The sequence below is a fragment of the Cotesia typhae genome, unplaced genomic scaffold, assembly GCF_013202065.1.
Source record: "Cotesia typhae breed Kobodo isofemale line unplaced genomic scaffold, CoteBio_Ctyphae contig_119, whole genome shotgun sequence".
NCBI classification, from domain to species: Eukaryota; Metazoa; Arthropoda; class Insecta; order Hymenoptera; family Braconidae; genus Cotesia; species Cotesia typhae.
Window position 1 is genome coordinate 2,743,203 of NW_027423712.1, and position 9,689 is coordinate 2,752,891.

Below are 9,689 nucleotides of genomic sequence, written 5' to 3' on the forward strand. Positions count from 1 at the left end.
TTCCAAATTTAATTAACGTTATTGAAATTGATAAACATTTTGTATAATTAACTTTTTTTTTTAAGTTTTTCATGATAAAAAAAAACTTTTTTTTTTATTTTTGTGTATTTATAATAACAAGTTAATTTTTTTTTTTTTTTTGGTTCTTTTATTAAAAATTGTAGATTACAATATTTCATAGTTGAATTAATAATCATTAGGATAACGAATGACAATATTTAAAAATCATTACAGAGGATTACTTAAAAATTGTGAATAAAACAATTATGTTTTGTATTTTTTAATAAAAAGTGTTTCACTGATTGGCTCGTTGTCCGATAGTTCAAGTAAAAAGTTAAATTCATTAGTGAGGATTTAAAAAAATAGTATTATGGAAAATAAATTGCAGATTCTGTCTCGTTAACGAGATTCAACGGTTTGACTCTACCTCAAATACTTAAAAAAAAAAAATTCTTTGTTGATTTTCATTTAATTTATAAATTTTCAAATTGTACAAAATAAAAACTATAAAGTAAAAGATTCCAACCTGACTAAAAGCTTTGTAACGTTCAAATTTTTGCATTATTACGCTCTCAATAATTTAAAATCTCCCATAAAAATTTCTACCTTACGAGTGGAATGCGGAAAATCCCTCACGGAAAATCCCGGAGGCATCCCCCAGGAGTGAATTTCTTAACACAGAGAATTTATAGAGAAAATTAAGAAATAAATTTGAAGAACATTATCATTATTCTGATAATAAATATAAAACACTCGGGGCAATACTAAGTGTTATTGCAAACAGAGCATTAAATAAAATACGGGAAAAAAAATTTACGTATAAAAATGATAAAAATGAGGGAATAAAAAAAAATCACGGTATTTAATATTGATAAGACAATTTGGTGGATTTTACGAGGCTATAACTAGAACGCACTCAAGCATATGCGATACTTCCATAACAAAGTTCAAGCTCCATAACTCTTGGGAAATCCACAGTAGTAACATTTACTTCCACATATAAGTAATAAACTCGCTGGCTAAACCATAAACTTCCAAGTGCCAGTCGAGTCGAGTTTTGAAGACAAAATTGCTCGCTGAAACACCCTGCAACATGTTGCAGTTTCCCTTTGCTTCTTTTTGTTTTTACTTATTTCGATTCTTCATAAATCGGCACAATTTTATTGAAACATTTTACTCAAATTTTTACTTTCTAAATTATCTATACAATACAAAAAATGAAAAAATTTTTGTCTCCATTAAATTAATCGGAATAGATAGAATTTTTTAATTCATTTAATCATTTTTAGACATTTAAGTGTAGTACATGTCGAAAATATTAATCTATAACAGTAAAAAGAATAAAGAGAATTTTGTAATCAGAATATATTTATTATAAACTAGCTTTTACCCGCCCGCTTCGCTGGGCATTTTATTAGAGTATTGTTTTGACTTTCACAAATTCCAAATTTCATCGAATTAGCATATACCTTTTGTCCATGTAATTATTCCAGCTAATATTCATTGTAACTTTCAATGTGCAATCATTATAATGTTTGCGTGACTTTTTTTTGAAAAATGAATAATAATTGAGACCAAGAAAAAAATTTGAAATGAGAATTTGGAGTCTATAGGAGCTATAGCTTGGGAATTAAAAATTTTTAATGTGAACACCGACCTTCGCAAATCCCTGTGAGATGAACTATCGTAAAATTTGCCCATAGAATTTTTCTATATCTCTTACAGAAGATTCTTATCAAATTTGGAGTCGATAGGAGCTATAGTTTAAAAACGGGAATTTTTTATTATTAACGCCCCCGCAATCCTCTTTGGGGTAGAATTTTGTAAAATTCGTTCATGAATTATTTTTTCATCACTTACAAAAAATTCCTACAAAATTTGGAGTCTGTAGGAGCTATAGCTTGAAAATTAAAAATTTTGATTGTTAATACCCACCCCTGCAACCCTCTGTGAAGTGAGATATCGTAAAATTCATTTATAGATTATTTCTACATCTCTTACAGAAGATTCCTACCAAATTTGGAGTCGATAGGAGCTATAGTTTAGAAACGGGAATTTTTCATTGTTAACGCCCCCGCAACCCCCTTTGTGGGTGGAATTTCGTAAAATCCGTTCTTAGCTGACCTCTGCTCGACGAAAGGAATATTCCTGCCAAATTTCAAGTCTCTAGGTCTTAAAGTTCCAGAGATATCGTAATGCGTGACTATATCTATAGAAAGTCACCTATATATATATATATATATATATATATATATATATATATATATATATATATATATATAGTAAAATTTAGTACCTTCAATAAGGCCGTGTAATTAGTTTGTCTTTTCACAGTTTGATATTTTTTCGGCGACAATCAATTTATTATCTCAATAATTAAGAGAATTAAATAAATAAACGCAAAACTGTAAGTATTAAAATGAAAAATAAAATAAATATATCTGTCAAAATTGAGCCGTAAAAAAAATTTGATTTACAAAAGACAGTATAGATTTGTCCATATATGCATGCACCGACACTACATGGATATATGTATGTACGTATGTATTCGTATGTAGATAATAGTACAGTGACCTGGTATAAGTGACGAGATCGCACTACGCAGCGTCCAATTTTCCGATGGCATTGGATTTATATTCAGCAAAATATACGATTTATTGCTGGCTATCATGTAGTAAAAAGAAAAATTAAAAGTTATCCAGCAGAAGAATAAAATATATAACTACCGGGTAAAAAATATCAATAAAATAAAAAACAGAAAACCCCGAGTGAAATAAAAGGTTGAATTAAATAAAAAATACGGGAACAATAAAACTCGGGCACGCGACGATCCTCAGTAGTATTGTACGTATTGTGCGGGATACGATCCCATTTAATTTATTTTCTGGTTACCTATAGAAATTTTTATTTACCATTATTGTTATTATGATTATTATTATTTGCAAGTACAGATGCGTATGGCTTCGTATTGTTGGTATTGTGATTATGTATTGTTTATTATTGTTGTTTTATTACCTCTGATGATCGATTTCCGTGCAAATTATTTTTCACTGTTAGTGGCCCATTTCTATGCACATTTATTATTAATTACTTGGTTTTTTACAGCAGTCATAATGAAATTATTCTATTGGGGTAAAATTTATATAAATGTAAATTAGAACTTCTCGTAAAAAAGTTGAACTTTTGAATGAAATGAAAAAAAAATTTGGAAAACGGTTGACTCTAAAGGCCATCCCTGCAACTTCCCGCAAGTTCAGTTATTACGCGTTTGCAATTTTGCCGCTTTTGCAATGTTTTTTAACTCTTCGAGTTCAAAAATTTATTGTCATATTTTGAGCTCTCCAAGCTCAAAAATAAGCTGTTTGGTACTTTAGAGCTCTTCGAGCCCAAAAGTCTAATAAAAGTTTGATGAAAAACGATTTTTTTCATTTTCAAACTGCTATAACTTTTAATTTAGTAAACCGATTTTCACGCGGTTTGCAGCAATCGATGCAATTTTTTACGTACTATAAATAATATGTTAACATAAATTGATCAGATGTAAAATTTTAGTTTTTTGTTAAAAAATTCAATTTTTTAGATTTTTTAGATTTCTTTCGTTCACGATATCTCCCGAACGAATGAACCGATTTTGACGCGGTTGGCGGTGGTCGACGTCGTTTTTGAAGGTTGAGAGCTAATTAGTTTTTAGAATCGATCGGTAGAGCCGTTTAAAAGTTATTCCAAAAAAACCACTTTTATAAAAATTTTTTTTTGCAGTTTTTTTAAGATTTTTTGGAATCTACCCATCCGAATCGGTTTAAATTTTCAGGAATTCTAAGTTTGATGGAACCTAATCGAATGCCACCAACTGCGTTTTGATCGGTCGAGCCGTTCAAAAGTTATAAGAGGGTCACATACTTACACAAATACACACACACACACATCTATACAGACATAGTGACACCCTCTCGGGAACCCTCGAAATGGCTTCCTAGGACTTTAAAACGTCGAGATCTGTTGAAAACTCGATTTTTGCAAAACGGAGTAAAACCAATCATTTCCAGATTTTTAAAAATTTTTAATTTTCTTGGCGGGAAATTAAAAATTAACAGCTAAGAAAAAACATGAATTTTTATCTATAAATATATGAAAAAATTTATGAGTGAATGATTTTTAATTAATTTAATTTCTCTTAAAGTGAAATTCAATATATTTATTACAAAAAATAAATTAATGCGACCTAATGTTGCTAGAAAGAAACGTTTTATTGTATCTAAGATAACTACAACGTTTTTTACTTTTAAATTAGAAAAAAAATATGAAAAATCATACAAATGGATTTATTATGATAATATTTTTTTCTCAGCGCAGGAAAATATTTAACTGTAAAAATTAACTTAGCGTAATAATATAAATAGAGCACTTTAGCGCTCATTATTCGAGACATGTAAGAGTTTTAAAGTTTATTGGCAGCAAAAATAAAAAAATACATTGATGTGTGATATGTATGTGCTGAGTATGTATTTTTTTTTTTGTGTTTTTGATAGTACGTATTCCTGGTAGATAGCGCACTGTGAGCTATACAATAGAAAAAAAAAAAAATAGAAGTAAAAAAGAAGCGAGTAATACTAGAACTTGGAGAGCCTGTCCAAACTGTCACCATCGAATGTTCAAATCGCAAATTAAATTGTCCGAGAGCAGGTAACGGTTGACGAGCGTTAAAGAGAGTGAGCGAGAAACTACCACGGACTGTTTTAACTCTTCAGTCTCTCGTTTTTAAAATTCTCACCGATATCTGAATATAATTCATCACGTACTACTCCGACTATTTCATTGTAAATTCGTACACAACTGAAATAACAAGATTAATAATTAGATTTTCAATGATTTACTATAGACAGTTTAAACTTTTTAGCTAACAACAAAATTTTATTCGAAAATATCATTAAACGTTCAACAATCCTCGGAGTTTTTACAAAAGTTGCCTTTCTAATTGAGATTTATCTTTGATTTTCTCCAATAAATACAGCTTAATACTTTACATTTCAAAGGATGTTGATGAAAAATGAGAGCAAATAAAATTTTATTGTTTTAACAGGTTTCATCATCTAGTTATCTTTTCTCAAAAATTTAAAACCTTTTATTAAATATTTTAGACAAATACTAACAATTTATCTTTCAAAAATAATTAATCTAAATCATTTTAATTTTAATTTTTTTTATCAGATTATTATCATACTTATCACAAATTTCATCTAATTCCTTAAAAATCAACATGAATATTTTACTTCAAAGAAAATATTCTTAGCTAAGAAATATTTTTTAAAAATATAAAATAGCTCAACTCAAATAAATTTTTTTATTTAAATGATTTAAATAATTAAGAAGAGAAATTATATTTCTTATTTTACTTTCTAAATTGAAAAAACCTCTTTATAAACTAACTAGTACTGTGCTTTTAAACAAAAAAATTTTATTTTCATTTAAGAATAAATTATTTTCCAAAAAAAAAAAATAACATCTTATTTTTATTTTAAGATGTCAAGTCAAATTTTTATTATAATTAATTCAATAAAAATTTATGGAATTAAGAAAATGAACTTTTTTAATCAAATCAACTTTTTTGTCGGTGAATAGTATTAAAAAAAAAAACTTATTAAAATATCAATTTAAAACTTCTGTTCTCCGAGAAGGATTAGAAAATTCAATTTTATATAGTTTAGAAACAAAAAAAAAAGCGAGACAAAAGTTCGAATGTCAATAACAAAACTTTGACAAATGAAAATAAACAAAAATTGGCAGAAACTTTCAGACATATGTAATTATCAAATATTTAAATTTTTATCTCGTTTGCCGAGTTTGTTGAAATGTAATGTAAATTAAACAATAGAATAAAAGTAAAATAATTTAAAAAGTGGTGAAACTCGTGCATATTTGCGTCCTCATTGAATTTCTCTCCGGGTCACAAAGAAGCATTCCACGGGTCCGTTAAAGACCAATGAGGACATTTTGCGGCGTTTTTAAGCACTACATGCCTTGCCAGGAAGCAGTGCATGGAAAAAGCAAGAATAAAACGAAGAAAGTAAGCATCGGAGGCGAGTTTTACAATGTGCAAAATTTCGTTGCTCCTACTTGGTTGGCTCAGTTCAATGTTGAGCTTGCTGGCTCCGGTACCGAGCAACCAACAAATTAAAATGAAACGACCGTAGTGTGCGACTTAAAAGTAAGACTTTAAGTATCATGCGTCGGAGCTGCTGTGAGAGGATAACTGAGAGAGTAATAAACCCCTTAATACGTTTGTATGTAGTATATAGTCCATGGAACATAGATATATAAATATATGAAGAATAGGATGATAAAAGAGGAGTTAAAAGAGGGTACGCCTTTCCTGAACTGGTGTTGCTCTATATACAAATATACTGAGATAAATTCCGTCTTGATTACCACCAACTAATTGTTTCCAATGCTACTTTCAAAAATAATTCTCGCACAAGTCTCCGCGATAATTGCGCTCACTTTCCTTTTATTTCCTTTCTCTATTTTATTTTGACTAATTTATATCTCTTAATTACTTTCAGCTTTATTTTATTCTCATATACTTTATTACTTAATTAGCTCATGATTTATGATTTCAGCTACTTAATTTTCACACCACGTTTTATTTTTATTCCTGATAATTTGAATAATTTATTATCTATATTTATATAGTTTATATTAAAAAAAAAAAAATGTTTTCAAATTTTTTTATTATAAATTTAAAATGCTAAACTAGCTGTTACCCGCTCGCTTCGCTGGGCATTTTATAGAATTGCATTTTTAGATCTAAACTTAAAATTTAATTAGAGTATTGTTTTGACTTTCACAAATTCCAAATTTCATCGAATTAGCATATACTTTTTATCCATGTAATTATTCCAGCTAATATTCATTGTAACTTTCAATGTGCAATCATTATAATGTTTGCGAGGCTTTTTTTCAAAAATGAAAAATAATTGACACCAAGAAAAAAATTTGAAATGAGAATTTAGAGTCTAAGGGAGCTATAGCTTGGAAATTAAAAATTTTTAATGTTAACACCCACCTTCGCAAACCCCTGTGAGATGAGCTATCGTAAAATTTGCCTATAGACTTTTTCTACATCTCTTACAAAAGATTCCTACCAAATTTGAAGTCGATAGGAGCAATAGTTTAAAAACGGGAATTTTTCATTGCTAACGCCCCCGCAACCCCCTTTGTGGGTGGAATTTTGTAAAATCCGTTCTTAGCTGGCCTCTACTCGGCGAAAGGAATATTCCTGTCCAATTTCAAGTCTCTAGGTCTTATAGTTCCAGAGATATCGTGATGAATGACTCTATCTATAAAAAGTCTCCTATATATCTGTAGATTTACATTTTCCGATTGACAATTTTTATAATTTAAGTAACGTTAATTACTTTGAACAAAAGATCAAAAAGTCGTAATTGTTTTTTAAGAAAATAGCATGTTGTTGATGAAGACAAGCCTTTATATTTAGCGCAGCGCATGTAAAGATAAAGAGCAATTGAGAAAGAAGTGCTCGGGGAGAATTCCAGCAATGCAAGTACGGAAAATGTTGGCAAGAACCATTCAAAGTGAATATGACCATTCCTTTTATCTTTTTGTTTCAGACTCGACTCTTCATTCTTCATTCTTTCCTACTTCGTTCGTCATTCCTCTCTCTCATTACATTCTCTAGAATATTTTTCAGCCTTTCATCTACTAAAGCCCTTCTTCCGGCACTCGACCCTCACTTTAACTATTTTCACTCATTTTTAATCCGATCCTACACTACGGCATACGTTATCCATAGCAATTGACTTTTCTACCGACTCACTGTTTTTTGTCTCTCATATTTATTTTTTAAAAATTCTCCCTCTCATTACTTTTCACATTGTATACTGCCTGAACTCTACTTCACCTGATTCAGACTCTTCGCTTATTTTCATAGAGCGGAAAATCATGCTGGACTTATGCGAGATTAACTTGTTCTGTATTGTTACTATAAAAAAATGATTTAACATTTATGACTATTCTTGATATTCTAAACTATTTTATATATATTGTTGAAAAATAACAAATAACTTTTTGATTTAAAAAAATGTTCTTGATCCAAGAAAATTAGATAAAAAAAACACTAAATGTCTTATTTGAAAATTCATTTTCTTAGCATAGAAAAATTCTACATCGCCAATCAAGCATGTATTATCTTCGATTAATGCAATAAATTTTTTCAGTGAAAAACACAATTCTCTTTAACTAAGAATAATTTTGTTTTCCTTAAAAAATTTTATATCCTCAAAGTTTTTTTGATTAAAAATAATTAAAAAACCAATCTCATAACAGAAATTCGAGTATAGTTAATTTCTTAAAATCAATCAGTAATATCTTTAATCAACTTACTGCGTATCTTAATCCTCAACGAATAAATTAGGGCATTTCATAACACAACAACAAATTTTTTAACTTTAAGATTTTTTATGAAACTAAAAAAATTGCGTTAAATACTGCCAACCGCGTGAAAATCGAGTGATTCATTTAAAAGTTAGTGCGGTTGAAAATTTTAAAAATATTGTTCTATGATACTTCTATGCGACTTTTGAGCTCGAAGAGCTCAAAAACGTCATTAATGCAGTTTTATGCACCTAGATATGGAATTAGCGGGAAGTTGCACGGAAGGCCTTCAGGGTCTACCGTTTTTCTAATTTTTTTATTTTACATTGGCAGCGAAAGGACCTCCTTAACAAACTTCCCGTCAACTTTTGCCAGAAAAATTTTTATCTGTTAAAGGTTTGAAAGCAACTAAGGCTATAAGAATATGAACGAGAAGCATAGAATTATTTAACAATTAATCGGATGAATTACAAAAATATCGTTTTGTAACGAAGTTGCGAAAAACCGAAAGTGATATTTCGTTGAATGATTTTTCTGTTATTAATTGGTTTACTGATTTATTGATTTTTTTTTTATTTAAATCAAAGCCTTTCTAAACAGATAAAAAAAAATTTTCATTTTTGTAATAAACGTTTCCAAAATTTGTGATAACAATTAATTGAAATGAGACTAATTGAATTCTAATATCGTTTCAAGTAACACAAAATTTTCTAACGAAAATAAATAAAACCCTTAAACTTTTACAATGAAGAAAAGTGCAAAAAATTCTAATGAAATTAATAAATCTAATATAAAAATATGTTTTTTTTTTTCCAAATCTTTTTATGAAACGATACTTGAGTAAAATAAATTAACTGCTTAAAAAAATATTTTTAAAAGATAGACTTTGAGGATATGAAGAACATTACATAAGTTAAAAGACTATTTTTAATCGAGTGAATGACCCGATTAATCGATTAATCAGTCACTCACTTAAAAAATTAACGACACCACAACCAATCAGGTGAAGACGATGATCAATTATGTAATTCTCGAAGTAATCATATAATAATAACTACCTGATTACAAGTTTAAATTGTTGTCGACGATCCCAAAAATGATTTCTATTACACGTGGTCATAGGCGGAGTTTTGAAGGAGAAGCAAGAAGGGGCACTCCTTCTATAAAAAAAATGCCCTAAAATGAGAAATTCCAAGGGAATAGTCAAAGATTTTTTTGTATAAATAGCCGAGACTGACGGGTCATAGTCAATCAAGTCTTCAAGTTTCTTTCAAAGAATCAACTAATTCTAAGTCACA